This window comes from Elaeis guineensis, chromosome 8 (genome assembly GCF_000442705.2).
Source record: "Elaeis guineensis isolate ETL-2024a chromosome 8, EG11, whole genome shotgun sequence".
In the NCBI taxonomy this organism is placed as follows: Eukaryota; Viridiplantae; Streptophyta; class Magnoliopsida; order Arecales; family Arecaceae; genus Elaeis; species Elaeis guineensis.
The window spans coordinates 135,434,836-135,455,604 of NC_026000.2; the positions used below are offsets into that span (position 1 = coordinate 135,434,836).

At 37.6% G+C, this 20,769-nt stretch overlaps 1 long non-coding RNA gene across 1 annotated transcript; it reads right to left on the minus strand.

Annotated features, from left to right (window-relative positions):
• Positions 1–1,346: 1,346 nt before the first annotated feature.
• Positions 1,347–3,829, minus strand: LOC105049370 (uncharacterized). The gene is made up of 2 exons (XR_832791.4): positions 3,357–3,829; positions 1,347–3,239 (listed from the first exon to the last, which is right to left on the minus strand). It is a non-coding gene; the product is annotated as an uncharacterized lncRNA (long non-coding RNA).
• Between the last annotated feature and the right edge of the window lie 16,940 nt (positions 3,830–20,769).

Genomic DNA, 20,769 nt, shown 5'->3' on the forward strand with positions numbered 1-20,769 from the left:
AGTGAGAATATCACAAAACAATAGAGAACTATGGTGCCTGGAGTGAGGAGTATTAATCCACTTGATAACAAGGGCAGAGTCTCCCCCAAGCCAGATCTTTGGAGCATTAAGCACTGTTACAGCATGATGAAGAGCAAGCCGGACAGCAATGAGAAGGCGCGGAGGAGTGAAGAAGTAATTTACCACCGGCAACCAACACAGTTCCTATATGATCCCGGATGAGAAAGCCAACAGCCGCTTTAGTTTCATGAACTGCTGCATCAAAATTTAGTTTGATGACTTGGGGGGGGGGGGTGGGAATGCCAAGCAACTATGGCATTAAGAGAGGAATGAGATGATGAATTAATGGTATCCTAGCGCCTTGATGGGAACTTGCTGCGCAAGTTTAAATGGGCAGCACATGAATCAATCATAAGAGAGAAGGCCTACCTGGCAACCTGGATAGGCAAGACAAAGGAGGATTGGAATATGTGTTCATTCCTTGCTTTCCAAATAAGCTAGGCCAATGCAAGCAAACCCAACTTAAATTCATTTTTCAATGTTGGGGCTTAATACATATGGATTAAATTTGGTAAAGAGCAAGGCTTAAGCTGAGTGTGACAGAGGTTAGAGAATTCATCCCAACAGCTGGAAGCAAAAGGGACATAGAATGATAATCCAGCTATCGGGCATAGAATGATAACATGATTACAATCTTCCTCTTGACTGCCACAAAAATCACATTGTTGCTGATATTGGTTAAGAGAGCCTCCGCGATGAAGAAGAGTTTGCAAGAAATCCGGAGCTTGGCAAGCTTCCATCAAAAAGTTTTAACTCTTAATGGGATAGGTAACTTCCATAAAGAGCTGAGATGTATATTTGGATTGCCTTGAGGTGAGGGGAAGATGTGGTACATATCTTTTAGGACCTATTTTTTGAGGATAAAAAATTTATCTAATAATTTATATTTTTTTAAATAAATATTTTTAAAAAAATATTTAGATCAAAAAATAATGTGCTCATGCCTTTTATGTATTGAAAGATGATTCAAAATTCTGTTATCCATATTCTTTTGCATTAGTAATTTTCTAGATAAGTTGCTAAGATCCATCCATATTTTTCATAATATTCTTTATTATATAAATATCTTTATATATAATATTATAATATAATAAATGATCATTGGCAATATGTTATATATTATTTTTTAAAAAATATAATTTAATAACTTGAATATCCTCATACATAATATTTTTCTTTTTAATTACATCTTAAAGCCACCTAATATACTGAAAATAAATAATTAATCAAAATTTTAAATTTAACTTTCATAAAAGATTAGAATCAATTATTCGAAACTAAGCCAATAAAAATTTATAATAAAAAGAGCTTTTCATATAATAAAACTACCGGTAATGAAAGTATAAATATTTTGGACAAAGTTGCAGACATGTTCTTTAAAATTTTGATAAAAAAATTTATCATCCAAAGATCGCCGTGGACGCCTACGTCGCCCCCAACCTTCTCCCTGTTGCTAGAATAAGCGGCGGCTGACACGTTAACGTCACCAGTCAAGGCATCCCTTCCGAAGATGCTAGGCGATCCAGTGGAAGACCAATTCCCAGGCGTCAACCGAGCAGCACCTGAGTAGCTCCAAGGTAGACTGAATCTGATCCGCAGTTGAAGGACTGAAAGGTTCGCCAAAGCCATCAAAGTTCATGAGTGTTGAAAGGCTAAGCGGATCCTCTGCGCTCCCATTTCCGCAATCCATAGATGAAAAACCATCCATCTCCGCCTGCTGGTAAATTAAATGAGCTTTTTTTTTTTTTTGGTAAACTGATGGGCCAGTGGCTGTGCCTTAAAAAGCTTAAAAAGAGTACAACAAGACAAAGATTATTACATAGTTTGAGACTCAAAGAACCAGAATCTCCTGCAAATAAAACAATCAAGAGGCAGGAGCAACAAAAGTATGAAATGAAACAGACAAGACCTGTACTGAGATATGAACAGGACCGACGAACAAAAGAATAATATATGAAATGGAAACAAAACAAGTCCTGTAATGAGATACGAACAGTATCCTTTTAACAGCAAAGAAGCAGTTGAAGATTGAAAAACTTGAATTTGATGATGACACTACTGCAGTGAGTACCTCTTTGTTAGTTCATAATGAGTACCAAAGTCTTCATCATTGAGCAGCAATATCAAATAACTGCAGTACCTTGACATATGAACAGGGGTATAAACTACTGAGATTGCAATATGGATATGTTGAGATATGGAGTCAGTTTGAAGACCACTACCCATGATAGACTTATAATGAACTCTGGTGATATATAACAGTGATGTGCTTAGATGACCCAGCAGCAACATTTGAAGAGAGAGAACCAAAGAGAATTAATAGGTATATCCTAAAGTAATGCTCTTCTATAAGTAATACAAGAAACTCATAACCTGGATACAGTTGAGGAGACCAACCAAGAACAAAGAGTGAGCAGTGACATAATCTTGCAAGACACCTGAAAGTGATGATTTGGTTGACCTGTATATCTGAAATATATAGCAATTGTCCTACAATATCAATTAAAAGGAACTTCTGGACTGTAAAATTAGCTTCTCCTGCATATTTGTAGAACAAAGCTTGCTGAATGTATACAAGACAGATGGCCTGATAAAAATCCCAGCATAGAAGTAGAGAGAATAGTGGCATGGAAATATATATATCTGATAAGGAACCTAAAAATAAGAGGTGCATGGAATTCTTGCATTGAAACTCCTGCAAAGAAGGTATCAGGAACAATACCAGAATCTTGTTCTTCCTCCCAATGCAACAGGATGCAAGAGAAGAGAAACAGCAACATAAAGGCTGAACCCATTTAATCCATATGAAATAAAGCAATTTTCACTCCTCTAAACTACTGTTATATAGTAATCAACGCAAAACGAAATCTTGCTTCTTCAGAGCAGGGACTTCTATCCACAGAGCCGGACTCCCGCATGTTAAGAGCTTCACGGGAAAAAAAAAAAGAAAAACCGGCTCAACTTTTCCTCAAAAATCCCTCCAGCTCGACGTTAAAGACCAATTCAAGGGCAAATCTGCTTGCTGAAAACGCTGCGACCACCACTCTCTTAGCCCGGCCGTTCTGAAATAAGATCACTCTTCGACAATGTGGTTCCCATCACGACCAAAACCACCAAAGAAAAAATCACACGACGCATCCACATTGCAGTAAAAATCCAATCTCTCGGCACATCCCAGGCTTGGAGAGGGAAGGAAATCACGAAATCGAAAATAGCAGGCACAAGAAATCACTCAAAAGGGAAAGAAAAGAAAGGGGAAAAGCGTCGAGGCAGAGGAGTGGGAGAAAGTGGAGAACCTGAACGCCGGCGGGGGGCATGGATCTGCTGGCGGAAGTCGAAGACGAGGCCTTGGACGCCATGGCCCGGCCTCTCTCTATCCCCTTCCCTCCTTTCTCTCTCTCTCTCGGAGAAACCCTAGCAATAATGGCCCACCTCGAGACCTGGAAGGGCCGGAAACCGCCGCCTCCGTGACATGCGAAAGAATTAAGGAGGAAGAAGAGATGCGTTGACGGTGACCTGGCCGGCGAGGATAACGTTGGGGGCGACGTAGGCATCGATGGCGATCTTGGGCACCCACTGCCCCACGGGGAAGACGACGACGACGCTACTTGGCCATCAGATGGATCGCGGGGATGGCGCGCCGGCGATGCTCATCGGTATTTGGGGAGGCAAAACGGAAGAGGAAAGGTGCGAAAAAAATTACGTCGGGCGGAAGTGGAAGGGGGTGATGGAAAAAAAAAAAAAAATCTTAAGGGATGCGTGTGGAATGTAAATCTTAAGGGATGCGCGCAGATATTTTAGGCCAGGGTTAAGATATAACTCTCCCATTTCCCAGCGGTTTAAGAAAATTATCGGATAAAATATGGAGTCTTTACCAGTAGTAGGCTCATTTCCAACGATTTGACCTGATGATTGGGAAAAACGTGATTTTTCCAGCAATCTCGTCGGATCGCTGGAAAAATAAATTTTTTCAGTGATTTGATTTGATCATCGACAAAAATAAAATTTTATCTAGTAATTTGATATAATTTTTTAAAAAATAAAATTATTTTTAACGATTTGATCTGATTGTTGGAAAAAATAAAATTTTGCCCAATGGTTTAACCTGATCGTTAGAAAAAAAAAAAAAAAATTCAATGATTAGATCTAACTTCTAAAAAAAATAAGATTTTATCCAATAAATTTAAAAAATCACTGCTTAAAGCCTATTTTACCGAGGATTTTTATGTCCGCTGATAAAAAAGTGCTGCTAATACTTTTTTTTATTATAGTGATTTTACTGTTGTTGATCGGTATCTTTACAGATTTTTTGTCCAAATTGTCATTGGGCATTAGTATCCTTGTAGATTTTTACTATTGTTGATTGGCATTTTTACAGACTTTTGTCAGGATTGTCCTTGGTGTTGATTGTCATCATCTTTGGTGACGACTGTGTCAAATCCGAACTTGCCCCTATTGTTGATCGGAAGTTGTTGATTGATGATGTTTATCGGTAGAATCTTGATGATTCTATAGTTACGAAAGCTGTGAATCTTCTTCTAAATTGAATGTTGGATTTGATGATGAATTTTGCACACTAATTTTATCTTCTGCTCCTTCTTCTTCCAATTTGATCAGTGATTAATAATATAATATAATATTAATTTATTATAATATTATAATATAATATTCTATATTATATTATAATATATTATATAAATATTATTATATATAATAATATAATATATATTATATTATATCATATTATGATAAGATTAAGTGTATTTTAGGAATAAATTAAAAATATTATTTTTTTGATTGATGAAAAAATGATTCAGCCATCTTCAAGGTGGATAAGATTTTTTTCATTTCATAAATAAATGCTATCCATGAAAAAGTAATTTATCCATCTTGAAAAATATGAAAACATAGATAAGTTGGTCAATGAAAAAATTGATCAACTTTTTTATAATATTTATTCACAAAAGAACAGACCCTTAAGAAGACTTGAGGGAGTTTGTTAACTGCCCAACATGCCTGATCAGACCAAGAACCCTATACTAGAGAAATGCAGCATATTAGGGTCATCATCTTAAGAGAGAAAGGGGTGGTAAGCTTTTGAGCATCCCAAGTGCCCCAGGCTGATAGAAGATTCTCAATCTTCATATCGTCCTACAGTACATCAATATTGATAAAAGTGGGCTATATGTTTATAGGAATATTGGAGAGCCGAGGGTCGTGGGATAGACTAATAGATGATGAAGAGAAATAGATAGTTCAAAGCATATATTTTTAAAATTTTATAGCAGAATAATAAAAGATTAAATATTTTAATCTTCTAAACATGTCTTAGATCAGATCTAAACTATCATTAAAGATTTATAACATGAAAAATTTACATATAAAATTTGATATATAATAAAAAACTACATCGATCACATCAATATCCTGAATCTAATTTAACATTTAAATTATGTCGGTAGAGTTCAGAACTCATCATCTTTTCACGGATCGATAATCTCTTTTTTGCTGGTAAGTATGGTACGAAGCTCTCACTGATGTCGAGCAGCCGCACAGATCATCCGGCCTCTACAAATCGTCCGCTCGAAGCTCTGATCGGATCTTCCTTTGCGAGGGTGCCAGCTCGCATCGAAGGCTCTGGATGGCTGATCCAAGCTCCTCTCTTCGAATCTTTTGAATTCCTTCAGATCAGAAAATGAAGCTTTATGAAGAGGTGGTGGTGTGGAAGATTGGACAAAACTCACTCTTGTATTTTTCTTCTCACAAAATCTAGAGATGAAACCCTAGAACCCACAACTCATGCCCGAGAGGAAGAACACTTCCTCTATTTCTCATGCCCGAAAGTCCAACCCACTCTCAACTTTTTACGTCCCCCTTTCAGGTTTCTCATGCCAAAAATCACTTCTAATCTTGCACAAAACTGATCTCTTTTTAAGGTTGACATCCCATGGAAGATAAGGATAAGAAAAATGTAGTTTTGGTTCAAATTCAAGTGTTGGTTAATCCTTATCATCAATTCAAATCAAATTTGAATTAAATTTTGAATCAAACTTTATCCTTATCTTATGAACTTAGAGAGAGGTTGACTAACATCAGAATGGTGCAAAAAATCTCATGCAAAAATACTTTATGCATGGAGAAATATGGTGGCGTGAAGAGGAGAGTCCAACTCAATTTGGACTTTTAAGTTTTCATTCAAATTCATATCAATTTGAACTCAAATTTAAACCAACCAATTTTTAATTTAAAAGGACTCAGATGAGGATGTAGAAAAAGCTTCTGGATATGAAAAAAATCACGTAAAATATTTCTCACATGAGGAGTAAGAGGGTGCAGATAAAGGAGGTGCAAGGAATTCGAATTCGAATTATTTTTCTTATCTAATTAGATTCTTAATCCAACCAAATAGGTTAAACTCAATTGGACTATTAAACGTAATCTAATTAGATAGCAAATAGTTTTGATCAAATCTTAATCAAATCAAAAATTAATCGAGCTCAAGACCTAATCATATCAGGAATCGAACATCCTTAGCGATTAGGTCATCTCATAATCTAATCGGATCAAACCAAATTGAATCCAATTCAATTAGATTCGATCCAAACCTCAATGCTCAATCAAATTGAGTTAATTAGCAATCTAATTATTAATCAATCCTCTCATAATTCATCAATAATTAGTGAATTGATTTATTGTAACTTTTGTATAGGATTAATCATCAATCGAATTGACTGTTTTGCCCTAGAATGATTTTTAATTGTTGATCAGCCATATGATCAGTTAGAAATTTTTTTTGAGTGTGACCCCATAGGTTTGAACCTAAGTCGGTAGTATAGATACAACCTTTCTATGCCAATCAAAATGACCATCTAGCAATGATACCCGATATCCAGATAGGTCAAAAGATTACAAAGCATCATTCAAGAACGTATTGGCATATGGTTACCGTATAATTCATCCCTTTGACATAAATGCTTAAGATAACCTAGAGTTTAATTTTCAACCCTGATATGGTCATCCACATTGTATTTTAATTTTCAAAATTCATCACATAGATTATTCCAGCTAAGATTTTACTGAATTAAAATACACTGATACATTAACTCCTACTTATTCGGAGGGGTCAATTCTATCTTGACTTACACACCGACTTCACAAGTACTTGATTATGCCCAAAAATTTTTCATCATTGAATTATAAATTTAGATAGTCTGACATCAAAGCATAGTGAATTGCTTGCAAGTTACCGTAGTGATCTCAGATCGAAGGGACACTTATACCCATATCTTTCACGAGCTACTCTTGACAGCAGAGTGCTCAGTAATTGATCACGTTCAGTGAGATGTACTCCTACGTCTCATTTGCATGCCATACCAGTATCTCCACACTCCTTGATTAAGAGGACAACCAACATATATGGCACACAACAACCTATACTTGATATAGCTATCGTCCTAATAATAGTATATCATTTGATCATGAACTTAAGATTTAAGGACTAAATGATATATCCTCCTATATCGAATCAAATAGTCCTAAGGACTTTATCACATAACAGGAGTTCAAAATGAGATGTACACAGTGATGAAAAAATCAAATAATATTTATTAATTCAACAATTCATATACAATTATAATGATAAGCACAACTATCAACAGACTGACGATTGACTTTGAGATACAATTTTCAATAACTCTCACTTGGACTAAAGCCAATCGGTACAGTATCGTATACCCATCTTTGATTTGTAGTCTTCGAACTCCTTGACATCGAGGGCTTTAGTAAATGGATCGACCAAGTTCTCTTTTTCGTCGATCTTCTGAAGCTCGACGTCACCTCGATCCATGATCTCTCAGACCAGATAGTAGCGGTACAGAATGTGCTTGGTCTGCTGATGTGACTTCGATTTCTTCGCTTAAGCAATGACACTAATACTGTCACAGTACAACAAGACAGGGCCATCAAGGGAGGATGCTGCTTTGAGCTTGTTGATGAACTTTTATAACCATATAGCTTCCTTCACAGCATCGGATGTCGTGATATATTCTACCTCACAAGTAGAGTCGGCCATAGTATGTTGCTTGAAATTTTTTCAGCAGATTGCTCTACCATTCAGGGTATAAATATATCCCAACACGTTCTTACTGTCGTCATGATCCGATTGAAAACTAAAGTTTGTAAACCCCATAAATTTTAAGTCGGATTCTCTATAGATAAGCCACTGATCCTTAGTATTTTTTAAATACTTAAGGATAGTCTTTACAACCTTCTAGTGATTCTCATCTGGATCGGACTGGTATCTGCTCACTACTTCTAATAACTATGCCATGTCTGGTCACATACATGTCATGGCATACATAATAGATCCTACTATCGAAGCATATAGAATTCTACTCATATGCTCTCTCTCTCGAAGAGTTGTCGGATAATCACTCTTCGAGAAAAATTTTTTTTGGCCTATCAGAAGATGATCTTTCTTGAAATTCTCCATGCTGAACCTTTTTATCACAGTATCAATATACATCGACTGAGATAATCTAAGAAATTTTTTAGATCTATCTCTATAAATCTTCATCCCAAGGATGAAGGATGCTTCTCCCAAGTCTTTCATGGAGCACTGTGTTGATAACCAAACTTTTATTCTCTGTAATGCAGAGATGTCATTCTCGATTAAGAAAATATCATCGACATATAAAATAAGAAATACTATCATAGAGTTATTAACCCATTTGTATATGTAGAGTTCCTCTCTATTCTTAATGAAGTCATACGTTCTGATCACTTTATCAAAATGCATGTTCCAACTCCGAGATGCCTACTTAAGTCCATAGATGGACCTTTGAAGCTTGCACACCTTAGACTGATCTGTGGATATGAAATCTTCAGGTTGTATCATATATACTTCTTTTTCTAGCTCTCCATTTAGGAAGGCTGTTTTCACATCCATTTATCATATTTCATAGTCTAAATATGCTGCTATCGCAAGCAAAATCCGAATGGACTTGAGTATTACTACAGGAGAAAATATCTTGTCATAGTCAATACTATAATGATGACAGTAATCTTTGGCAACCAGATGAACTTTATAGGTCTCCATCTTTCCATCTACGCTTCTCTTCTTTTTGAAGATCTACTTACATCCTATGGATTTTACCCCTTCAGGTGGGTCAACCAATATCCATATATTATTGATTTTCATAGACTCTATTTTGAATTTCATGACTTTCAGTCACTTATCAGAGTCAGACCTCTGCATCACATCCATTTAGGTGATCAGATCCTCATTATTCTCATCGAGTTCAATTGGATTTCCATTTCGGACTAAGAAACCATAGTATCTACTCGGTTGACGCAGTACTCTACTAGATCTCCTTAAAGATGTTTCTACAATAGGTTTCGGATTAGATCTAATCAAGTCCGACTCTATGGGTTTACTAGATTGTGTCGGTTCTTCTACCGATCAAACTTCATTAAGTTCAAACTTTGAGGTATTAGTTCCTTCACCAAGGAACTCTTTTTTTAAAAAGACTATCCTATTGCTGACGAACACCTTCTGTTCATCAGCAAAGTAGAAGTAATATCTCTTGATCTCTTTTGGGTATCTTACAAATAGACATTTGTCAGACCTAGGTCCAAGCTCATCAGTTTTCAAATGTTTGATATAAGTCGGATATCCTCAAACTCTAAGATGAGAGAGTGCTGGCTTACATCCTGTCCACATCTCATATGGTGTTTTACTTACAGACTTACTCAAAATTTTATTTAAAATATAACAAGCCAACTCGAGTGCATATCTTCAAAAGAAATCGACAGACTTGCAAAGCCCATCATGGATCAAACCATGTATAATATGGTTCGATTCCTCCTTTCCGATACACCATTATGCTGTAGTATTTCAAGAGGAGTCTATTGTGAAAGAATCTCATTCTCTTCTAAGTATATCAGAAACTCACTAGAGAGGTATTCTCTTTCTTGATCGGATCGAAGAGTTTTAATACTCTTTTCAGTTTATTTCTCTACTTTATTACGAAATCGTTTGAACATTTCAAATAATTCTGACTTATATGTTATTAAGTAGACGTGCCCATACCTCGATAGATCATCTGTAAACGTAATGAAATAATAATATCCATCTCTGATACTAGTGTTCATCGATTTACATACACAGTATGTATCAGATCTAAAACTTCACTGGCTTGCTCACCTTTTTCAGTAAAATATGATTTGATCATTTTTCTAAGAAGATAGAACTCACAAGTTGGGAGTAATTCACAATCACTGACTTTGAGGATTCTTTCTTATATCAATCTGTTTATTCTGTTCTTGTTAACATGACCTAACCTACAATGTCAAAGATAGATATCGGAGATATCACTAATTTTAGGATGTTTGTTGGACGTGTACATTATACTAACAGGTTGTGACAATATGTAAATACTATTATTCAGCTATCCATTCATCACATTAATACCATTCATAATGATATTAAAATTATTATTTTTTATTGAAATTTCATAACCATATATGGCCAAAAGGCCTATAGAATCAATATTCAATAAAAAGGAAGGACAAAAGTGACATTCACTTAAAACAACTACATTAGACTTGAATACAAGCTTAATAGTCTCTAATGCTAGAACTAAAACTGATCTTCTATCTCCAACATTAAGAAATCTTTCACCTTCTTCAAATCTCCTAGTGATCTACAGACCCTGCAATGAATTACAAATATTAAAAGGGCTTCCAATATCTAATACCCAGGTAGTAGAATCATAAATTGAGAAATTACAAGATGTTATCATATAATTAACTTGTCCAGTAATAACTTGCTTCTTTCTCAGTCTGTTCAGATCCAGGGAGGCAATGTATTGAGGATATTTTTTTTTTCAATGCCCCTGCTTCTTGCAGTAGAAGCATTCTGTTTGACCCTAGTCGGACTTGAATTTCTTGATCTGACTGGGCTTGGGTGCCCCAGTACTTTGCATCCTTTTCTTGTTCTTCTTGTTCTTCTTTTCTTTCTTAAAAGATCGACGTCCAGAAGAAGATCTTCCCACAACATTCACTAACTCTTTTTGGTGCTAGTGATCCTTCTCAAAGTTTTCCAGCAACCCCAGCAAATTATGGTAGTTAACTGTAGGCTTTGTCATTCGAAAATGAGTAAAGAAAGGAAGGTAAGACTTGGACAAGAGTTCAGAATAGCATCTTTTCCCAACTACTCATGCAGAAGAAAGTCGAGCTTGCTTAGGCACTCAATCATCTCGATCATATATAATACATGATCAATGACTGATGCTCTTTCTCTCATTCGAGCGTTGAAGATGGCACAACTAGTTTTGTGCCCCTCAACATCATCGAGTGTGCCAAAAGACTCATTCAACATTTACAACATGTCCTATGGCTGAGAATTCTCGAAACGATGGCTAAACTCATCATTCATCACTACCAGCATAATACAACGAACCGTAGTCTGATGATTAAGCCACTTTCAATAAGTATCTCTGATCGAGCTACGTGCATTGGAGCTGGCTCTTCAGGTGTCGAATCAGTTAACACATACAAGATCCGTTCGTACTCCAAAAAAATTTTGAGCTTTCGATACCAGCTATCGAAATTTGATCCCATCAATTTATCACTGTCTAATAGTTATTGGAGCGATAAAGTGATGGCCATAACTATCAAAGAAAAATCAAAATCTAATTAGTATATAAATTGATTAAGCTTAAACATATAGATTTTAGTCTAAAGATTCTTTCACTATTTTATTCGAATTGATAGTCTCTACCTTCAATTCGAGGAATTACACTAATTTCTTAGTGGGTACTAGAATCCACATAGATTGCACATGGGTCTGAGTGTGGCTCGATCAATCTTTATGTATCCATAGATAGGTTCTTAACCAATTTTTTCACTAAACAATTTTTAGTATTCAATTGTGTCCCAGACACCTCTTCAGCAAGTGTGTGGCACCTCCACTGAAAGTTTTGATTAGATCCAACCATTAACATGCCAGAATTTAATGCATCTAATAAATGAGTGATCAAGTCTGATTGTGGCTCGACCAACCTGGCCATCATCAACTAAAATAATATATTATAAATGATAATTTCGACAGCCAAATAAGCACCAGATGTGTGGCACCTCCAATGATCATCTAAACCGTTAGACTCATCATCACCCAACTTAATGGGAGACTATAATCTAGTTATCACTATAATTATTTCATTTTTAGGGATCTAACAATTTTAGAGAATTTAATTAGTTGAATTGAGAGATAAGAAAAAACTTGATCAGTTAATCTTAATCCTCCCATTGACTTCACCAAGTCAGATTAAAGAAGATTAGGTAAAAGCTGGTCCAGTCAATCAGTCATAAATTCTTTTACTGACTTCATCAAGTCATGAAGAGGACTCAAGACAAGTCGAGCTAGGGGCACCTAAATCAGTCACACTGATTTTCTAATTAGCATAGATCAACTCCAATCATTAAGTGATCTAATCAAAACATGATCCACCATATTGACCAAGTAAGTGAGATCGATGGGAGGGATATGCCATTAACTCGACATAGACTCAATCTATGCGAGTAGCTCTCAATTAATGATCACCGATCAAAGCTGCCATACTTATCTTAGACACCAACTGATTAGTCATTTTTAATTTGATCAACATATAGACTTAGATTCGACCATAGAGCTACGATCAAAATCCATATTGATCTAATCAAAGATATAGATTTGACCAACTACATCTATTAAAATTGATCAAGCGAAGAAATTGACTCAATCAGAATTAACTTTTAATTAAATTTGATCAATTACTAACTGAAGCGAAAATTCAGTGCCGGGGCAAAATGGTAATTTTAAAACTTTTTCAAAATTACTATTTTACAGCGAAATTATTAATTAATCTCATTAATTAATACTAATTAACCCTACCCTAGGATCTAAATATGATACAACAGCATGCATTTAAATTTGAAATTCAAATTTGAAACAGCAAACTTTTTACTGTACTGTGTTCAGAACACATCACCTATTGTGGGTAGTCGATCACCGCAATCTGATCACCATCGGAGAGCTCTGATCATCACGTCGCAGCCACACTAGTGTCTGACCTCTGTGGATCGTCCACACGAAGCTCCCGTCTGATCGGTTCCTCACGAATGCTAGTTCATGATTTCACCCTTTTGATGGCTGATATTAATCGAACTCCTTCGATCGATGTGTGCCGACTCTTCGGATGCTCCGGATCATCTGCACGATTGGTTGAGAGGCTGATGGATCTCTCTCTAAAATTTGGTGGACTCACGACACTCGTGGCACACCAATCTCACTTCCCGAATCTTAGGTAGAAACCCTAGGGTACACACCAAAAACCCTGCACCCACTTCTCTCTCCTTTTTCTCTCCTCTCGATAAATTTTGAACACTTCAAAATTTTTTCAGAACCTCCCCATGCCCCTTATCTCTTCTTTCATTTCTTTTTTCCCACGCCTCCTCCCTTTCTCATTTTATAAAACATCGCAAGAGATGTTGAAAGCATGTGAGTGGATAAGAAGAGGTGGTTACTCACTTGAATTCAAATCAAATTTGAATTCAAGTGCCAACCAATCTTATCCTCATCCATTTGTGCGAGAAAGAAAAGATGGCGTGGCCTTTTTTGTGCGTGGAGACTTTCACGAGAAACCATTTCTTGTGTGGAATATGAGGCGCACAAAAGAAGATAAGCTGGCGCATGATTATTTGGTTATCCATTCAAATTCAAAACCCCTTTGAATTTGGATGGGTAACAAACCAAGTTAATCCAAATAATTGGCGCACAGAAGCATGGGCGTGATAGAGCTTTGCATGGAAGAAAATTCACGAGAAAATTTTTTCTCGTGAATTCAAATGGGCGCAAGGAAGTTGGGTGGTGCAGGAAATTTAAAACAAGGTGGTTTGATTCAAATTGAGCCAACCTAATTAAAATAGGTTAAGCACAATTAGACCAGATTAAATCCAATACAATTAAGCTTAATTAGGCTCAATAAAATCTAATCAAATCAGGAATTAACTAAGCCTAACCTCTAATCAAATCAGGGACTAAACCACCTTAGCGATTAGATCAACACTTAACCTAATCGGGTCAATCCAAACTGAATCCAATTCAATTGGACTTGATCTAAAAATAATTACTCAATCAAATTGAGTTAATTAGCGATCAAATCACTAATTAAATCTCTCATAAATATTGAGTCCAAATTTGATGGGTAATTAGGCATCAGAGACCATCGATATGAAACCTTGATCAAAGAGTTCAAATTTCAAATTCAAAATTTGAAATTCAAAATTTTGACTCCGGTACCCAAAATGTGTGGAACTCATGATCAGAGAATCCTAATTCTCAATCATAGAGTTCCAGACATATAAGACTCATAATCAGCCATCAGATCAAAAAGAACCTCTAATGTGTGTGATCCTGCAGGTTCGAACCTAAGTCGGTAGCACAGGAATCAATTCCTGTACTAATCGAAGTGACCATCTAGCAATGGTACCCGACGACCGGATAGGTCGAATAGTCACAATCGCAACATTCAGAACCTACGTGAATATGATTACCGTATAATTCATCCCTTTTGACTCTTGTGTTTAGGACGACTCAGGGTTAAACTGTCAACCCTGATGAGATCATTCGAATCGTGCTCAACTCAATTAGTCCTGTGACTCCTCACTAGGACTACCCTGGCCAAGGTTTTGCTAAATTGAAACACGACTGTATACAGCTCCTAAACTAGAGTGGTCAAACCCATCTTGACACATGCACCGACAAGTCAAGTACTTACTACACCCAGCAGCCTTCCGTCACTGAATTAGAAATTCAGGTAGTCCAGTGCCTAAGTGCAGTGAGTTGCTTGCAAGTCACCGTGACGGTCTCAGGTCGGAGGGACATTTATACCCATATCCCATCGGAGCAAATCTTGACAGCAGAAATAGCTCTGGAGTCGGTCACATTCAGTGCATATGTACCATTACATCTCACCTGTATGCCATACCAGTATCTCCACACTCCTTGGTTATGAGGACAACCAACCCATATGGCACACAACAACCTATGCTCGATAAACGTTGTCGTCCTTGGTAACAACGTATCATTTGGTCGCAAACAGTTTTAAGGTCTAAGCGACAAATCCTCCTTTGTCAAGTCTAAATAGTCCTAAGGACTTCACCACAACACAGGAGTTCATTAGAAGATGAAACATTTGTGATGAAAAAATATCAAAATAACTTTTATTTATTTATAATTCATGTACTAATACAAAAGGAGCACAACCGTCAACAGGCTGACGATTGGCTTTGGGACACTATTCCCAACAATCTCCCACTTGGCCTAAAGCCAATCGGTGCAGTATCTAATACCCATCTTCGACTTGTAGTCGTTGAACTCCTTCACCGTAATGGCTTTAGTGAATGGGTCGGCCAGATTCTCCTTTCCGTCGATCTTCTGAAGGTCAACGTCACCTCGATCCACGATCTCCTGGATGAGATGATAGCGGCGTAGAATATGCTTCATCCGCTGGTGTGCCTTCGGTTCCTTCGCCTGAGCAATGGCTCCAGAGCTGTCACAGTAGAGCAAAACTGGACCAACAAGGGAGGGTGCTACTCCGAGCTCGGTGATGAATTTTCTCAGCCACACCGCTTCTTTGGCAGCATCTGATGCAGCAATATACTCTGCCTCGCATACTGAATCAGCCACAATGTGCTGCTTGGAACTCTTCCAGCAGACAGCCCCACCATTAAGGATAAAAATAAATCCTGACACACTCTTGCTGTCATCGTGATCAGACTGAAAACTAGAGTCTGTAAATCCTATAAGTCTCAAGTCCGATTCACCATAAACAAGCCACTGGTCCTTAGTATTTCTTAAATACTTCAGGATGGTTTTAACAACCTTCCAGTGATTCTCCTTGGATCAGATTGGTATCTACTCACTACCCCTAGTGAGTATGCCACATCTGGTCATGTACATGCCATGGCGTACATGATAGATCCCACTGCTGAAGCATATAAAATCCTATCCATATGCTCTCTCTCTTGAGGTGTTGTCGGACAATCCCTTTTCGAGAGAGAAATTTCATAGCCTATCGGTAGATAGCCTTTCTTGGAATTTATCCATGCTGAACCTTTTCAGCATAGTATCAATGTACGCAGACTGAGATAAGCCAAGCAACCTTTTAGATCTATCCCTATAGATCCTCATCCCTAGGATGTAGGAAGCTTCTCCCAGATCCTTCATGGAGAATTGTGACGATAGCCAAATTTTTATTTCCTGTAATGCAGAGACATCATTCCCGATTAAGAGAATGTCATCCACATACAATACAAGAAATACTACTACTGGACCATTAGCCCACTTATAAATGCAGGACTCTTCTCCGTTTTTAATGAAGCCATACATTTTGATTGTCCTATCAAAACGTATGTTCCAACTCCGAGATGCCTGCTTAAGTCCATAAATGAACCTTTGTAGCTTGCATACCTTAGACTCATCTGTAGATATGAACCCTTCAGGTTGTATCATATACATCTCTTCGTCCAGCTCTCCGTTTAGAAAAGCTGTCTTCACATCCATCCGCCAGATTTCATAGTCTAGATGGGCAGTTATCGCAAGCATAATTCGAATGGATTTGAGCATTGCCACAGGAGAAAATATCTCGTCATAGTCTATACCATAACGTTGACGATATCTCTTGGCAACCAAACGGGCTTTATAGGTTTCCACCTTTCCGTCTGCGCCCCTCTTCCTCTTGAAGACCCACTTACACCCTATGAGTTTTACTCCTTCGAGTGAATCAACCAATGTCCACACATCGTTGACCTTTATGGACTCCATTTCGGATTTCATGGCCTCTAGCCATTTCTCAGAGTCAGGTCTCTACATTGCATCCATGTAGGTGATCGGATCCTCATCGTTTTCATCAAGTTTGACAGGATCGCCATCCCGGACCAAGAAATCATAGTATCTGTCCGATTGATGTGGTACTCTACCAGACCACCTTAAGGGTGCATAATTAATGAGCTCTGGATCTGATCTAATCAAATTCGGTTCAGGTTCAGTAACATATGTCGGATTTTTCACCTGTCAAACTTCGTCAAGTTCGACCTTAGAGGCAACAGTTCCTTCACTAAGGAACTTCTTTTCTAAAAAAGATTGCCTTAAGGCTAACAAACACATTTTGCTCATCAGCAAGGTAGAAATAATACCCTTTGGTCTCTTTTGGGTATCCTATAAAATTACACTTGTCAGACCTAGGTCCAAGCTTGTCTGTAATTAAACGTTTAACATAAGTCGAACACCCCCAAACCCTAAGGTGCGAGAGTACTAGCTTACGTCCTATCCATATCTCATATGGCATTTTGGCTACAGACTTATTCGAAACTCTATTTAGAAGGTAACAAGCCGATTCGAGCGCATATCCCCAGAGAGAGATCGGCAAACCAGCAAACCCCATCATGGATCGAACCATGTCCAATAAGGTCCGATTCCTCCTTTCAGACACACCATTATGCTGTAGTGTTCCAGGAGGAGTCTACTGAGAGAGAATCCCATTCTCCCCAAGATACATCAGAAACTCATTGGAAAGGTATTCACCTCCTCGATCAGATCGAAGAATTTTAATACACTTTTCAGTTTATTTTTCTACATCATTTCGGAATAGTTTGAACATTTCAAACGACTCCGACTTATGCTTCATTAAGTAGACATACCCATACTTCGATAGGTCGTCTGTGAAGGTTATGAAGTAGAAATATCCACCTCTTGCACTTGAGCTCATAGATCCACATACATCAGAATGTACCAGACCCAAGAGTTTACTGGCTCGCTCACCTTTTTCCAGTAAAAGGTGACTTGATCATCATTTTAAGAAGACAAGACTCACAGGTTGGAAGTGATTCACAATCACCAAGTTCAAAAATTTCTTCTTGAGCCAACCTGTTTATCCTGTTCTTATTGATATGACCTAGCCTACAGTGCCAAAGGTAGACTTCTGACATATTATCTATTCTAGGACGTTTACCAAAGTTTTGAACCATATTAACAGGCTGTGATAGTAAGTAAATTCTATTATTTAATTATCCAACAAATATTGTAACACCATTCAAAATGATATTGTAAATATTTTTTTTTATTAAAAAATTATAACCGTACATGGCCAAAAGGCCTACAGAAATAATATTTAATAAAAAGCTTGGACAATAGTGACATTCACTCATAATTACATTACGAGAATTGATTACAAGACTCATGATTCCTAAAGCTAGAACTGAAACTTTGCTTCCATCTCCAACGTTTAGGAACCTCTCGCCTTCATCAAATCTCCTACTGACCTGCAGACCTTGCATCGAATTACAAATATGATAAGAGCTTCCGGTATCCAATACCCAGGCAGTAGTATCACAAATGAAAAAGTTGCAAGGAGTTATCATATAATTACCTTGCTTCTTCTTCGGCCTGTTCGGATCCAGGGAGGCAATGTATTGAGGACAGTTCCTCTTCCAATGCCCCTGCTTCTTGCAAAAGAAGCACTCCGCCTGGCTCTGGTCGGGCTTGCACTTCTTGGTCTGACCCTGTGCAACCGTCCCAGCATGAGGCTGCACCTTCTTGTTCTTTTTCTTCTTGTTCTTGTTCTTCTTGTTCTTCTTCCCCTTCCCAAAGGGTCGATGACGAGAAGAAGACCCTCCCACTACATTCACCGACTCCTCATGGAGCTGGTGATCCTTCTCAAAGTTCTGCAGCAACCCCAACAACCCGTGGTAGTTTACTGCAGACTTTGTCATTCGAAAATGAGTAAGAAATATGAGGAAGGACTTGGGCAAGGAATTAAGGATCGCATCCTTACCGAGCTGTCGTGCAGAGGAAAATCCAATTTGCTTAGGTGCTCAATCATCTCGATCATGTACAGTACATGATCAGTGACTGAGGCCCCATCCTTCATCCAAGCATTGAAAATGGCACAACTAGTTTTATGCCTTTCAACGTCGTCAGGCGTGCCAAAGGAGTCATTCAACATTTGAAGCATCTCCTGTGGCTGGGCGTTCTCAAATCTGCGGCTGAACTCGTCATTCATTGCTGCCAGCATAATACATCGGACGGTGGTGCGGTCATTGAGCCACTTCTAGTAAGTATCTCGGATCGCCTTACTAGCGTTCGGAGCTGGCTCCTTAGGTGCTGATCCGTTACTACATAAAGGATCCGCTCATGCTCAAGGATGATTTTCAATTTTCGATACCAGCTATCGAAATTAGGTCCCATGAGCTTGTCATTATCTAATAATGACCGGAGCGACAGGGTAGTGGCCATAGCTGTATAAAGAAAAATCAGACCTCTATTAGTACATAAATTAATACTAAAGACTTGGACTTTAGTCTAAAATTTTTTCCAATATTTTTACAAACCGGTAGCCTCAACCTCCAGTTCGAGAAATTACTTTAATTCCTTAATGGGTACTAGAATCCACACAGACTACACACGAGCCCAACTTTGGTTGGTCAACCCATGTGCATCTATGGGTAGGTTCTTAACCAGTTGTTTCTCTAAACAACTTCTAGTAATTGATTTTGCCCCAGAACCTAATCAGTAGTCTTTGGCCTCCACTGAAAAGATCTGGTTAGGTCCAACCATTAACATGACTTAATTTGGTGAATCAGACCAATAAATGATCAGGTCCGACTTTGGCCGGCCAACCTAACCACCATCAGAAAGACTCAACCAAATTATCATATTATGAATGATAATTCCATTAGCCAATGAGCACCAGGCCTTTGGGCCTCCAATGATCATTGAACTAGTGGACTCATTATCACTCACTTAATGAGAGGCTTTGACTTAGTTATCATTATAACTTAATCATTTTAGGGACCTAATAATTTTTGAAGATTTTATTAAAGGATAGTAGAGAAGAAATCATCCAGCCAATTTCAATCCTCCCACTGACTTCACCAAGTTAGATTAAAAAAGGATTTAATTAAAGCTGGCATTAGGAGCACCTAAATCAGTCACACTGATTTACCTAATGACATGGGTGAGCTCTAATCACCAAGTGATCTAATCAAAATCTAACTTACCAGATTGGCCAGGTAAGTGAGATCAGTGGTGGAGATTTGCCATTAACTCGTCAATGATCGAATCAATGCGAGTAGCTCCCGCTTAAGAACCACCGGTCAAAACTGCCGAACTTACCTTAGACACCAACCGGTTCATTAGTTTTAATTTTGATCAACTTAGTAAATAGGGCTCCACCGCGTAACCATGAATTAAGTCCATCTTGGTCTAGTTAAAGACATGGACCCATTCAACTACAACTATTGAAGTTGAGTCTAGAGTATCCTTGACCTAATCTAATTCAACTTTTGATTAGATTTGACCAATTACTCCATTTAGTCTATTTTTTAAGCTAACCTTAGGTCTAACCCAATTATGGACCTAATTCATCTAACCCATTAACCCACAAGTTTATGCAATTATCTTAGGTCTTAATTCATAATTCTAGACCTACTAGACAATACTTAATTCTTTTAATTAAGTACTTGGGCTGATGGGTCAGGATTTGGCATTTGAAAATAATTTTTAAATTTTAAAAGATTTTATTTTCTGTTCACCAAATGTGTTGACTCATTTCACAAACGGGTCAGCACAATTCATAGACAGCAATCCTATTGCTCATTTCATAACAG